The sequence below is a fragment of the Meleagris gallopavo genome, chromosome 8 (assembly GCF_000146605.3).
Source record: "Meleagris gallopavo isolate NT-WF06-2002-E0010 breed Aviagen turkey brand Nicholas breeding stock chromosome 8, Turkey_5.1, whole genome shotgun sequence".
In the NCBI taxonomy this organism is placed as follows: Eukaryota; Metazoa; Chordata; class Aves; order Galliformes; family Phasianidae; genus Meleagris; species Meleagris gallopavo.
The window spans coordinates 27,562,024-27,575,692 of record NC_015018.2 but is presented as its reverse complement, the minus strand read 5'-3'; the positions used below and the strand labels follow the sequence as shown (position 1 = coordinate 27,575,692).

Sequence of the window (13,669 nt, the reverse complement as noted above, 5' to 3'; positions counted from 1 at the left end):
CTGCCATGAAAGGTAAGTCAGGCAGTTCAGTTGACTTGGCTTTGTGTCATATTTTGTACTGTGCTTGCTGGGAGACTAATTGCTTGAAATAAATATTTGAAGATCTCCATGTCTGGTCCTTGTAAGCTGTTTGATCAGTTTGGTATTTCTGATAGGATCTGTTTTTCGTAAAACCTTAAAAGATTGCTGCTAGACACTGTTTGTGCCGCATTGTCCCAGCCATATATATTTGTGCAGTGAGGGATGGGGCTTAGGTAGACCTCATCTTTTTTTAAAATAATGGATCTGGGAATGGTCAAGCAATGTTCATGCTGTGCAGGTTATTTTTCCTCTTTTTCCCACTTGCTTCTGCTCCTTCTGGGAGGCATACTTCTGATCTCCTCTCTATCAAATTTTCTCATTGCTTTCACATTAAAGAGGTTGGAAGGAGGGGGTTTTCCTATACCTGCACTGGACGCTATCAACTTTTAAGATTGTTTCTCAGATTTGTATAGTGCTCACTATCTGAGCAGCTGAGGAGTACGGGAAGGTTTAAAATGCACCTTATGAAAGCCAGAGCTGTCTAAAGGTGAACTAGACAGGTCTGCTGCTGTGCAGTGTTGCCCATGAAGCAGCTGTCTGTGGGTTTGAGATCAGACCTGACTTGCGATTTGTGAGTGGTTGAGCTGATAAAGCAGTGGGTTGCTGATAGCATGCTCGGGGTTGCTGGCATCCCACTGCTTGGCTCAGCTATGGGAGAGCTCTGGGGGGAAAATCCTGAAAAAGCATGCCTTCGTAGAAGAAAAAGGACAAGAGTTGTCATTTTAAGTTGGGTGCAAAGCCTTGAGTTGGGATTGTAATGCTGGGAGATGTGGGAATCTGAACAGACTGACTGATAAACTGCTCGCTGCATAACATTGCAGCCTCTAGAACTCTGTGTTTCCCCAGTGCGTATTTGGGCACAAGGGGATAAGGGGCTTGTTTTATTTAATATATCTCAGCTGAAGAACTTGGGATTTTATTTTTTACTGCACTGGGTATTATCTAGGTGGATTTAGAGACTAGTACCAGCAGTATCTTGGTAATACTTGTTTTTAAAATATTTCATTCAGTGTACGAAATAGAATAACAGGACTGTGGTGCTTTTGAGCGGAATGATCATCGATAATTTTATGCCCTAAGCTTGCATCTTTAGGATTGATTCACAAGAGAAAAAGAGAAAGAATAACAAGCAGAAAAAAGTATCTGACTTCCTATTTGTAGGCTTGTGCAAAGCTGATTGTTTCAAACGCTTAAATATCTTGTACTCTGACTCTGTGGTATGGGCTTCAGAATTATTCTGCGCTGAATTGAATCCCTATTTTAGTGGCCTGTGTCTCTGACCTGCACTTTGCTTACTCTTGCAACTCTTCCTTGTTGAAGGTAATTTATACTCCAGTGAGGCACACTACGACCGTGCTAATAAGAAAATACTATTGACAGTTGTGATAGATGCACCTACCACTTAGCGTGCACAGAAGAGTTAAAGTGATTGCATTTTTACAGTCTGTGTATTTCTCTGCTTATTTTTTGTGTCCTGCTGTTAGAAAAACAGCTCAGTTGCATAGTAAATCTTTCCAATCAACATAAGAGAACAGAAAAGAACGTGCACCCTCATTTGTTAGAACTACTTCAGAAGGGTGGTCATTTGAAGTATGTATTCCAGGAAATTTGTCCCTCTTTTTCAGAAAGCCTTGTTAATATGAGCAAAGCTAACCAGGCATCTCAGGAGAGGATAGAGGCATGCTCATTAAAATTACCTAAAAAAAACAACCCATACAGCAGATATCCATCATAATGATACTTCTCTTGTCTCTATCTGCAGTGTCTAAGCAATAAGTTCCATAAGGCATGTAAGGCCCAAAGTGTGTAGCTGAAAGCAAGGGACTGGTTTCTGAACTCAGCTGCTCACTCTGTGCCTGTTTGCATTCAGGTCCAGTGCATTCAGTTCCCTTTACATCCTTCTCCTTCCCTCCTCTCCCTCCAAATTAAAGCTTACCTCCATTTGGAGCAGTCCCCAGTCAGACCTTTTGCTTGCTGTGAGTAACATAGATGTGCATGCTATTGTGGATATATAAAAATACTGCTGGATGACAAGCCATAAATAATGTGAGTATGGACTCCTGGTGAGATACTGCTCTAATGTTTAATGCATTTATTAACCATGTATTAACCTATGATTTGTAGAAGCTGGATTCATAATTGCAACATAGCATTTCTGGGAATAAATCCACACCGATAGCATTTGCAAAGGATGGGGGCTGAGAAATGTGGGGTATGGGAAGCAGAGTTATTAGGTTTGGGAAATCTTACAATAGTTGTTAGGTGCTGGGCAAGAGAACTCTAGGTTAGGATGTGTCAATCAAAGTTGTACAAATAAACTCATTTAGGAGGCATTGGGGTATGAGGAAGATGGAGGTCCGCAGATTCCATTTTAAGTAAGTCCTTAAATGAAAGTCAGATAAGAAATCCCTCTATAAACAATATTTCTTTCTCCTTTGGTAAATCTACCAGCTCCTCTCCAGGTCTCAATCCTGATTTCTTTCTGAGAAGGAAAGAAGCAAAATTTTGCTTCTAGGCATGAAGATTTTTCTTCCATCCTGGACATGCAGTTGGTTTCTCTACTTACCCTTTACCACGCCCAACACCTTCGTTTGAACACTGAAAGCTAAAGGTTGTGAGGGTCCAAACTAAGCTTGTGTGACAAATGCACAGTGTACTGAGGAGCTCATCATGAGGTGCATGAATACCATTATATCTAAATATAATGTGTTGCTTGTGCTACCACAGAGATAAGACTCTCTGTGAAAGCAGATGTTCATTTTTACAGAATATAAAAGCTTAAGTGAGTGCAAAATTGTTGGCAGTATGGGGGCAGCTTTGCCAGAGTAGCCCCCATTACTGAATTACAGTTCCCTGCAAAGCCAGCGTGTCAGCCCATCTCACGTAACTCATTGTACAGTCAGAGGCATGTTACAGCTGAGTATATGTCATTTGCAAATGCTATTTTACCTCAGTGAAAGAGATTTCATACTTCTTTCCATATGTTTAGCCAGTTATTTTAAGCTGCTTTTCTTTCACTGTTTTTTTATTATTTTTTTTATCAGCTTGTCTTTTGTTGAATGATGAAATTTGTATAGATTTTCTTGTCAATAGGTAAGAGCTTTATAATAAAATTCAAAATAATTGTAAGTTTGAATACTGACTTATTTACCATTTGCATGTGCTATTTTACTCCTGCAGAATTAGGTGCTTCCAACTCATTTGAGGAAACCTCCTTGCCTGGTTCATCAGGCAGGTAGGAGGCCTGAGGTGGGGGTTTGGTGCTCAATCTTTAGTCTTTTATAACAAACTACTCTCATTTCCCATAGTGGTTGATGGCATAGATGCTCACTGTGTGAATTGTCTGCAGCTGTAGAAGATGGGCACAGGTTTCTGTTGCTTAATTTTTTAGGATAATGGAAGATGTTGTAGAGTAATAGCCAATGGTTGGGAGTATCCTTCATAATTCAAGTGCATCTCCCTGCTTGGTTGTATTTCCACCAGGACAATCATCACAACATCCAAGTCCTTATTTTTTACCTCGTATCAGGTGTTCAATCACTGTGGCACAAATACAGCAGTTTTGGTGCTTGCAGAGCCCTTTGCAGAAGACTGAGGAAGAAATAATTTTCCCTTTAGGTTATAATTACAGGACATATGCTTTCTATAGCACTCTCTTCAACACATAGGACTTTTTTTTTTTTCCCATTACTTCTGATTTAGTGATGCACTGTTGTATTACAGTAGTGCAGCCTATGCCAGCATTTCCATTATAACCCATTTTTACAGGTTTATAACTCAACAGTAAAAATGTACTCTTCCAATTTGAAACTTGGCATATAATTTCTCATCCCTTCTTCAAAGTGATATTTTTTCTTTCCCTCTGCCTTTTCCCCCCAAAAAGAGGCGGCATTTTTTGCTGTACTTTTAAATGGGAGAAATTATCCTCTCTAATAGCAGAGAAGTCTGCCTGATTATTAAAATTACTTTCCAATTCTAAGAAAGTAGGACTTGATAACAGAGGTTGCAAGTGAATAAGTGTTGATGTTAAAATTACTATGAATACAGAGAAGTACGACTTTCTAAGCTAAAGCTAGGGAATATTGATCATAATGATTGGAAAAAACTTTTTTTTTGGTGTTGGTTTTGTTTCTGCCTGTCAATTTAACCCTTAAAATAGTATCCTCAGAAGTAAATATGATTTAGATTTAGCTGTTGTAAACGATTGTTTTTCAGCCTGAATGAAGTTAGGGAAGACTTTACTGCATATAAACAAAATAACGTTGTTTCTATCCTGAGGAACACAGAGCTGGAGGAAGAAAAATGTTGACTTGTATGTGGTGACCAGCTAGCAAGAGTAGGTTGTGGTTAATGCAGTGTTGCAAATCTAGAGGAGGTGTACGCAGTAACGAACAATCCTTCCCATAGGCAGATGCTTCTGTGGACTAGGAAATTTAGCACTGAATGTTTAGGTTCAGTGCTAAATTGGAGAGTTTTTACAGTCCTTGTAGTTTACACAATTACGATCTGAACATCTGCTTATAGCTCCTTTTAAGCCTCACGCTTCAATTCAGTGTAGTGCGTTTAGGATAAAAGAAAATCAGGATCGAAGTCCAGTTTCTCCTCCTTTATCCATCTTCCTTTGGCCATTCAGTTGAGAGCTGAAATCTCCCCAGCTGCTATTTAAGAATGTTTCCTAGTCGGTGTGGAAACCACCATCATTGCAAACACAGCAGGAAGGCTCTGCTATGTTGTTTCTTCTTACAGTAAGTTTACTTTGAGGCATTTTTTTTTCCATTTAGATAGTTTAATTTATGCTTACCATAACCACTTTAATGGTAGTAATTAGAAGAAAGGATATGTAAGAGAAAGATTTTGTGGAGGATTTTATTAATTAATTGAGGTATTATTTTCTCATATATTTTAAAACTGTAGACATGTATACAATATGCATTCTTACTATAACTAAACTGTTTCACTTAAATCCCAGCTGTTTTAGGTTGACTCTAGTAAATCTATTTTATATACAAAAGTGTCATGAAAATGTGCTCCTTAATGAGTAGTTCAGTTCTTTCATTTGGATTCTAAAATCAGCAATTAGGTCAAAGAATATTTTGTATCCCTAGGCAGCACCAAAGGCTCTCAGATATTAAACGAAATGGTTGCATGTAGAACTGAATTTCTGGGAGGTGTATAATCCAAATCCTTAGCACTTCCTCACATGACCATTAGGCCAATCCATCTTTGCCAAAACCGTTATAGAAAAGTCTCCCAGCCCAGTCAAGTTCACTTGAGCAATGGAAATATTAAACACCTTCTAAACAACTAAACACCTTCTGATGATGTTGCAGAGTGCATGCTATTGTTTTCATTTTGTGCAGTGCTGCCACTGCAAATGTTCCTTTCTTGAGCAAGGGTGGAGAGCATCCAGTAATAGCAACTGTATGCTCATAGTAAGATGTGGATGAAGGTATTTCAGATTCATTTCCTGTAGGCTTTGATCATCAATAATGTTCATGCATTTATTAATATGCCATATGTAACAGTCAGTGAGCATAACGTAAACAAACAGCTCGTTTTGACTTACAGGTATATATGTTAAAAGACCTTAAATGTTTTATCTCTATCCATTCAGAATAAACTACGTGGCAGCCATGCAAGATATTAAAACTAGGTTTAAGTTTTGGAAAGAGTACGTGAAGATATTGCAAGAATTATTAAGGATAGAATACTCACGTATTGTGCATTTTCCTAAGGCTTGGAAATATAGTCGATTTTTTCAAATATTCAGTAGTATTATGGTAATTATTAACTGTCATATTTCATTTCTTCTCATGAACATCCAGCATCATTTTTAAGGGGCCACAGAACGCAACACGTTCTTTGCAGCTGGCAGCTCTCATCATTGTAATTACTGAGTACCCTTAAAGTTTTATTCTAAATTCAAATCAGAATGGAAAGCATGCAGTTACACTGGGAAAGTTTATTTGCTAATCGTGTACAAATCACTGTTGAAATCATAGGAGTTTGACAACCCTTGTGAATTTATGTAATTGTTTTGTGCTGTATAAGTGTACAGGGAATAAGTTTTGTGTTTGTTTCTAGGCGCAGAAGAAGCGGAAATCCAATGAATCTGTAGATACAGAACTCTGTCTTAATGAGGTAAGAGTGCAGATCCTCTGTGTTTCGTAGCACAGGTGTGCCCCATAATATAAAATGCTCTTTGTTCTGATTCTGTGTTTTTCTTACTGAAGATGATAAGCAATGAAAAATATTCATATTACACCTCCATCTGAAGTGGCTCACTTTAATGTACAGATCTATACTTGCCTGTGCCTACTGCTTTATTATTGCTAGCATAAGATACAAGGCAAGTAAATACCAAAATTAGAGGAGGAAGACTTAAGAAAGAAAAAAATTTATAAGCTGGAAACCTCCATCTTCTCTGATCCCAAGGATGAGATTTTATCTGTTGGCATCCAGAAGCAATTTATTACTGAAGTTGTTGTCTTGACTATGCAGAAGTTGCATTATTTTATTTTTTTCTAAAACTGGCAGGATAAGCACTGATGGCTCAAAAATATGCCATTCCTAACAACAGGAAGTTTTACACGTGGAACCATTGTTGAAGTAGGGATCTCTTAGTACTTTATTCCTTTTTTCTGAGTCGTGCTGTGCTGATGTTATACATTAATGTTGCTTTTATCCTTTAACTTAACTTTAAAATGTTATAATTTGACTTCAATTTCTGTGCCTTTTGTATCTTCCAATCTGTGATAGCGATAGGTAACAGTGGAGGGTGGGACATGAACAAAGAGAAAATGAATTCCATGGCATGGATTTAAGTAGTTTGCAATGACAATGTGTAATGGTGACCAAGGAAAGTATTGTGTCTTGCAGAATGCTATTGGGAAAGACAACACACCAGGAGTCTCCACCAGTCACATATCCTCGGAGAATTCATTTGCTCTTCCTACAAGCTTCTATCCAAGCACACCGCTCATTCTGATGACAGTTGCACTCTCACTCTTTTTGTTCCTAAGCTCATCAGTCGTCTTGTAGCTGCATTGCAAAAGGACATGTAAAAAAAAATCTCTTTCCTGTCCTCTGTTGTTTATCTGGAATTCCAGGTCTGGGGGGCTAAGCTGAGGCACTCCTGCTAGAACAGTCTGTCAGCTGGAATTTTTTTTTCTCTCTCTAAAAAAGCTTCTTGTGATATTTAGAGGCTTTGTGAAATACTTGGTGCAGTGCTACATTCCAAACCCAACAGGCTTTTGGGCATGCAGTGTTTTAAAGAGACGGTGTATAAATTTGCCTGTAAAGCGATCTGGTTGGATTATTTTAATAATGATATTAATTCTGGCCTTTGCCTGAGAAAGGAGGATGGCAGTTTTTATAAGATCCTCATTTATCTCATTGGATGGTTTTGGTTTTCAAATTGCTCAAACTCCAGATTATCAAGGATGCCAGGCTTTTGTCTAATGGTGAATGTTCTCCCAGAGAGTGGACTTTATGAAACTTCATTTGATACATTGCAACTGATGTTAAACTCTTTCAGTGTATTAGCATTTTCCTCTTTAAATGTTTACATACTGTAAGTGATTCTGCGTTCCCTGCTGAGAAGCCATTCTAATTCGCATACAGGTATAATGTATGTCTTTCAGTTAAATTCTCATAGAGTGTGGCGTAGAACTTTCTAACAAAACATTTATCTTTTAATTATAATCATCTAGCCTTAACAAGGGTGAAGATTCTTTAAATTAACAAGAAGCAGCCATTGTGAAAGTTCCATAAACGTACATTTCATAAACTTGGATGATGAACAGTAGAAAAAAATTTTGCTGCAGGGTTTCAGTTGTACAGTCAGTGGTCTTCTATGATTCCATTGTGACAATATAGCCCAATTATTATACTGTTCATTCAATTAAAAAAGATACGCATTTTACTTGCTCTACTAAAACAGCATTATCTGTTTATATATAGCTGATAATGTCAGCTCAGAAAGTTACAGGAACGTCATACCTTACTTCTTTTATCACAACATTGTAAAGGGAAAAAAAAAAAGGCAGTAGGATATCATTTAAACCGTGGTTTATTACTGAGACTGCTAAAACCAGCACAAAAGGATGGTTGATCCAGTTACAAGGCAGCGTCATGCACACTCACCCATGTGACAGGCGTTTCTCACCCTCGTCGTCCTTACGGCAGCCCATGGGATTGTTGACATGATGAGCTGTTTGCAAGACCTGTTCCATAAATGTTTTAATGGTTTGGATGGCAGTATTGCCAGCATACATGATTGGATCACTTTGGCTTTCATTCAGTGACACTGACAGTATGTGCTGGCTCATGGTGACTTTCTGCGGTATGTGGAAGGGATCCTTTAAAGTTTTAAGTGTCATCAGACAGGCAGTGTTTTTCTCCCGAGGGCTGTCCTTATACCTTCCTGTGACGGCTTGGTGACTGTTACAAGCAGTTGTGTCTAAATGATCAACAGTAATCGGTTTTTGTTTTTCCTGGAGTAGGAGATGATTTTACCAAGCAAAGAATTCTTCATGCTGAATGTACAGATTTACATTGAGACTTACACAATACCGCCCAAGCCTGCTTTGAAACGCCTGGATCAGTTATTTGCCATACAACTGTAAGGTACAAATTACTGTTTTATGAACAACAATGAAATTTGGGAGTTTGCAGAATAAGCCTTTTACTAAGAGATCATTAAGCCTATTGACCAGTTCATCTTTTGAGCTTTTTCTTAGCTAATAGCAAACACTTTCAGAAATTACAGAATTCACTTACGTACTCTTGATTATGGTCACATGATATAGGTTTCAAAGCACTGCGTATGTGATAGAATTCTAAGATACTCTGTGCCACTGAACATAACAAATTAGACACTATTACTCTTTAATTCTGTGCTGATAAGAAACTGCAAATTACTTTCAAAGGTGTCAGAACTGCTTTTGCAAGAAATATATAGCATATCATTACCAGCAAAGCCCATGTGGTTCCTATTGCTCTTCTTGTAGAAACTAATCAAATTATTGAAAACTAGTGACAACAGAAAAAAAGATAATGAGATTCATGATTTAAAAAATAAATCAAATTATTTTATGTCAAAAGGAGCTGATAGTATAACCTATTGAAATGGAAATGAACACAGCGTTACAATCCAGAAGTCTGACATTACCCAATTAAAAATATTTTCAAAACAAATTCATAAACATTACAATTATTAAATCCATCTTTGATCCACAAAGCTTTCTTTAAAATATCATTTGTATTCAGCACATTAAATACTTTAAGCAGTATCAGGAATTTTAATAACCTCCCAGTATAGTGCGTAGCTTTTTGAAGCTTTTATACATTTGGTTTGATTACAGTATCAGTATTTAATATAAATTATTAGAGCTGTGACACTGTGTGATCCAGAATAAAAGCTATTGATCACTTATGCTATAAACAACAATCTAATTAGCTTCTGATTACAAAATAAATGTCTAGTTATCTGATTCAATGAGAGTTACCTTTGGAAATACAATTATGGATACAGTAGAGGAGGAAATGGTGTTTTACAAAGCTAGCCATGTTACCACAGACAACACAGAGCACTCAAGCTTTCTTTCCTAAATTAAAAGCATACTGAATTCTTAATTAAAAAAATAAATTGCTTATTAAACAGGCAAGAGGGAAAAAACCCTAAGAGTCTGACACTTAATGAGGTTTTTACAGACAACATCATGAAAATATTGGAGGATTTTTAGAAATTGGATGTGGTGTGGATGATGTCAATTTAGCATGGTGACCTTGTCAGTGCAGTCATTTACTACAGTACTGAAGTATGCAGATGATTGTTTTATTTTCCCCCTTCTAGCCACTAAAATGCCTTGTATTGAGTGCTCAGCCAACAAGCTAAGACTGGCTTTTATATCGTCCTTTAACAAATTAATTTTACCAATGTAGCAATAATATAGGAACTGTCCAAATACAGGATGTACATACAGATGACCTACTGTTTAAATTGTAAATTTAACCAATTCAGTTGTGTTTAAATTAAATCACGGACTACCATAAACATTTACAAGTCATCTTTTTCATTTAATGTCATAGAACAGATGTTGTCATTAGTATTATTAGGAGTGTGTATACACTGCCACGTTAAATAGCTTGACTAGTGTGTTTATGTTTCTCCGTAAAATTAGTACTCAGATTAAATTCACTCCGAACTGATGTGGCTGATGTTTTAGCAGTATTTAAATAGGTATTAATTCCACGAGGAAAGAGGCAAGGATGATGAGCATTTTAGGAAAAAAAAATACCAACCAAGGCTTTCCCCTGCCCCACAGGGGACCAGTGGAGATGGAGACATCCAGCACTGTACAGCCATCATGCACCGAGTCCTTCTCCCTGATTTGGTCAGGAGAGAGATGCTGAGGGCTGTGCAGCAAGCCTCCATCCATCCCATTGCACGGCTTCATTCCCACCGTGTCATTAGGAAGAATTAGGAGGAACGGGAATTCTTAATCATTTCAGAGCATTTTGCAGTCTCTGAGTCTCTGTCTGGAGACTTATTTCCAGCCTATTTTGTTTTAATGAAGTTACATCCTTGTAAGACTCAACCTTTAGAAAATGAGGCTGTTCATAATTTGAGGAGAACTACAGTTTGAGTCAGTACACTGAAAACATGAGCATAGACATTATTTGCTTGCAATTAAGCTGGAGATGAACAAAACAGGAAGAATCACCTTAAAATCTCAGTCTGATCTTAATTTGTGATTCTTAGCTTAATCTCAATGATATTTCCACAGAGAAGACATGGTGAGAAACCAGTGAAGGAGAAGAGCAAAACTCAGAGCAGCTCCCTAAAGGGACATAAATCATGTGTATGTCAAGTGACAGGAGCATCTCATACTTAGCACTTGGGATTCTTTGAAATAAAAGAGCTGGATTCTGTTAGGACCAGCGCTCCATCAGAGTAAGCAGTAAAAGTTGAGAATATCTGCACAGCAATTAGAACTTCCTTTAATAAATTCCAGTTGTTATTTTTCTTCACCAAGGTGGATCTACCTCGTTGAAAAATATGCAATCACTGGCAGGACTTCTGCATTAAAACTTCTGAATAAATGCATCTGAGCTAAAGAGGCCCCCAAGGTTGTTTTATACCCATGAGGTTATTCAGATTCTACCTGATGTCCATTACTTCAAACAGAAGTGTGTTTGATTCTGATGACCTTGGCAGAGAAATTAATCCAGTGACTTGTTAAATATTTCCCATCTTTAAATATTTGCTTTTTCTTACCAGCTCTGTTCTTTCTATGACATTTCAATTATTGGCTATTTCAGCTTCCCCTTTTAACTTCGGAAGGTCATTTTCTCCATACTCTACAGTAATCCACATTTGCCTTATAGACTTATCTGTGTTTGTTTTTGTTTTGCTTTGTTTTTCAATTACAGCCTCCTCTTCTGAGAAAAAAAGCTGTGATCAGGAATATGTCTCTGCTGAACCATCAACGCTTTTTCAGGCAGAGCAAATTGCAAATTCCTATTTTATCTGTTTAGCACTAGTTTGGCTAGTACAAGCTAAAACATGATGTTTCTATTCCCCAGATGGAATTTAAAATTTAGTTTGATACCGAGTAAGGATTAAAAAGTTTTAAACTTTCACAGTCTTTCAGAAATATTTAAATATTTTTAATGTATTTTCCACTTGGAATTTCTGTCAAATAGAAACAGTGTCACTAAATAATAATTATTTTTTTTCAAAGGTAAGAAGTTACATTGTAAAATATAGATGTGTCCATTTGACGGTAAAATCAGGGAGGGTGATAAATTCCCATTTTTATCTCAGTATTGTCATCACTTTCATATGCTCTCATTCCATGCTTTCTTCATTTGCGAATGTTTACCCAGGGGTGATTATACTTAACAGATACATTACATGTAGGCCAGTCAGTAATCAGAAGGTAAATCCTACAGCTCTTACTCAGATGCTCAGCCTCTTGGAATTCATAAAAGCTGGAGCAAGAAATTCAAGACGTAGCCCACAGACTAAAATTCAAAAGAGAGCAGTCAACCAATTTCTCTGTAGTATTGCTCATCAATATATACTGTGGTACTATAATTCTGGGCCATTTAAACTAATCACCAAAGTTCTCTGAGCACATTTGACCAGGGCAGCTGCAGTTTTGGCTCTTTCACCTTTGCCATGTGCCAATAGCTGAACTTTGCCATGTATACACTTAGAAGTAATTGCTGCCCAAAATTGCAGCAGCCAAACCCAATACCACTTCAGAAAGGGTTTTTCTGACCTCATTTTCCCCTGCTTTTAGTGATTCTAACAGGCATCAATTCTTTTACACGACTTTTTAATCTCTCAGAAGGAGAATTTCCTGTAAGTTGTATATGTAAGGGCAAATATCTTCAAATTCCTCTTGTTGAAATGCCACAATAATTAACCTCTTTGCTTACAGCCTTTCATCCTGCCCAGCACCTTCAGTCCTTATGAAACTGAGCAGCACTTTGGGGGATTCATCTTCCAGTAAATGAAGCCAGGCTTGTTTTCAGGTTTCCTCAAGCCACTCATTCTAAGAATTGATGGTATGATGTAGTGGAAACACTAAGTCACGGCTTCAAGCAGTGATTGAGCACCTGGTGGAAGGCAGGGCCAATGCAGGGGAGCTCAGGTGTATGCAGTTCATCTGAGTGATTGGAAGGGATGGAGCCAGGATCTACCCCTTCCCAGACCTCATTTAAGGGTCGATATTGGAGGCAAGAGTATCTTGCCTACCGGAGGTTTTCTAAAGGTAAGCTGTTTTTCTTTGTTTCTCCATCTACAGCTACTGCACTTGAGCATATCCTCACTTGCTGCAGCTTGGGACTCTGCTACCCTGCTGTCCTTGCTGTGTTTTCCATCACCTTGTAGTGTTACATATGGATATACCATCGGTAATGTTAGGTGGTGTTATGCTGCTCCCTATGTCAGCTGCTTCATCCCCAGCAATTCTCCAGTATTGGTACCATTGATGCAAAGTTCCTCATGGGCCCTTCTGCTGGGCATTACTTTGACGGGAGGAGAGGGTATTTGAACTCCTGTGGTAAAGTGCAAAAATGTTACCCTTTTTATTGTTTCATTCTTGTATGAAATACATCCAGTGTCTCTCTTTCCCTTCTAAACTTATTCATTCAGCCTTCTTGGATGCACCAATGTGCTGAAAACAGCTGGTGCCACCCAGCTTTCAGTGACTTAAGTCCATCTCAGATCAGCAGTTATCTCCATCCGTTTCTTTCTGACCATTTTGTGGCCAGTGGCATATAAGCAGTACCACATAGGCACTACCGTGCTGCAGAATTCTCTGGCTGGAGATACAGAAGCAAGAATGGTGGCACTAATCCCTTACCACACAGAAGCCAGAAAATATGGTGGAACTGTGGCCTAATTTTCAAAATAATATGAAAATATCAATTTTCTTTTGGGTTGAGACAAACACATTCACCCTTAATTTTACTTGAGAAGACTGTAGTAACTCCTAGAGGTGGAACAAAGTCCTTTGGATTGCATCTGGCATTTGGGAGCACATAACCCAGACTGAGCTGTGTGTTTAAAAAA

General features: G+C 37.9%; 1 long non-coding RNA gene across 1 annotated transcript; it reads left to right on the top strand.

Annotated features, from left to right (window-relative positions):
- The first annotated feature begins 5,792 nt into the window (after positions 1–5,792).
- LOC104912034 lies at positions 5,793–13,669 on the top strand. Its single transcript, XR_004160553.1, has 2 exons — positions 5,793–6,222; positions 6,961–13,669. It is a non-coding gene; the product is annotated as an uncharacterized LOC104912034 (long non-coding RNA).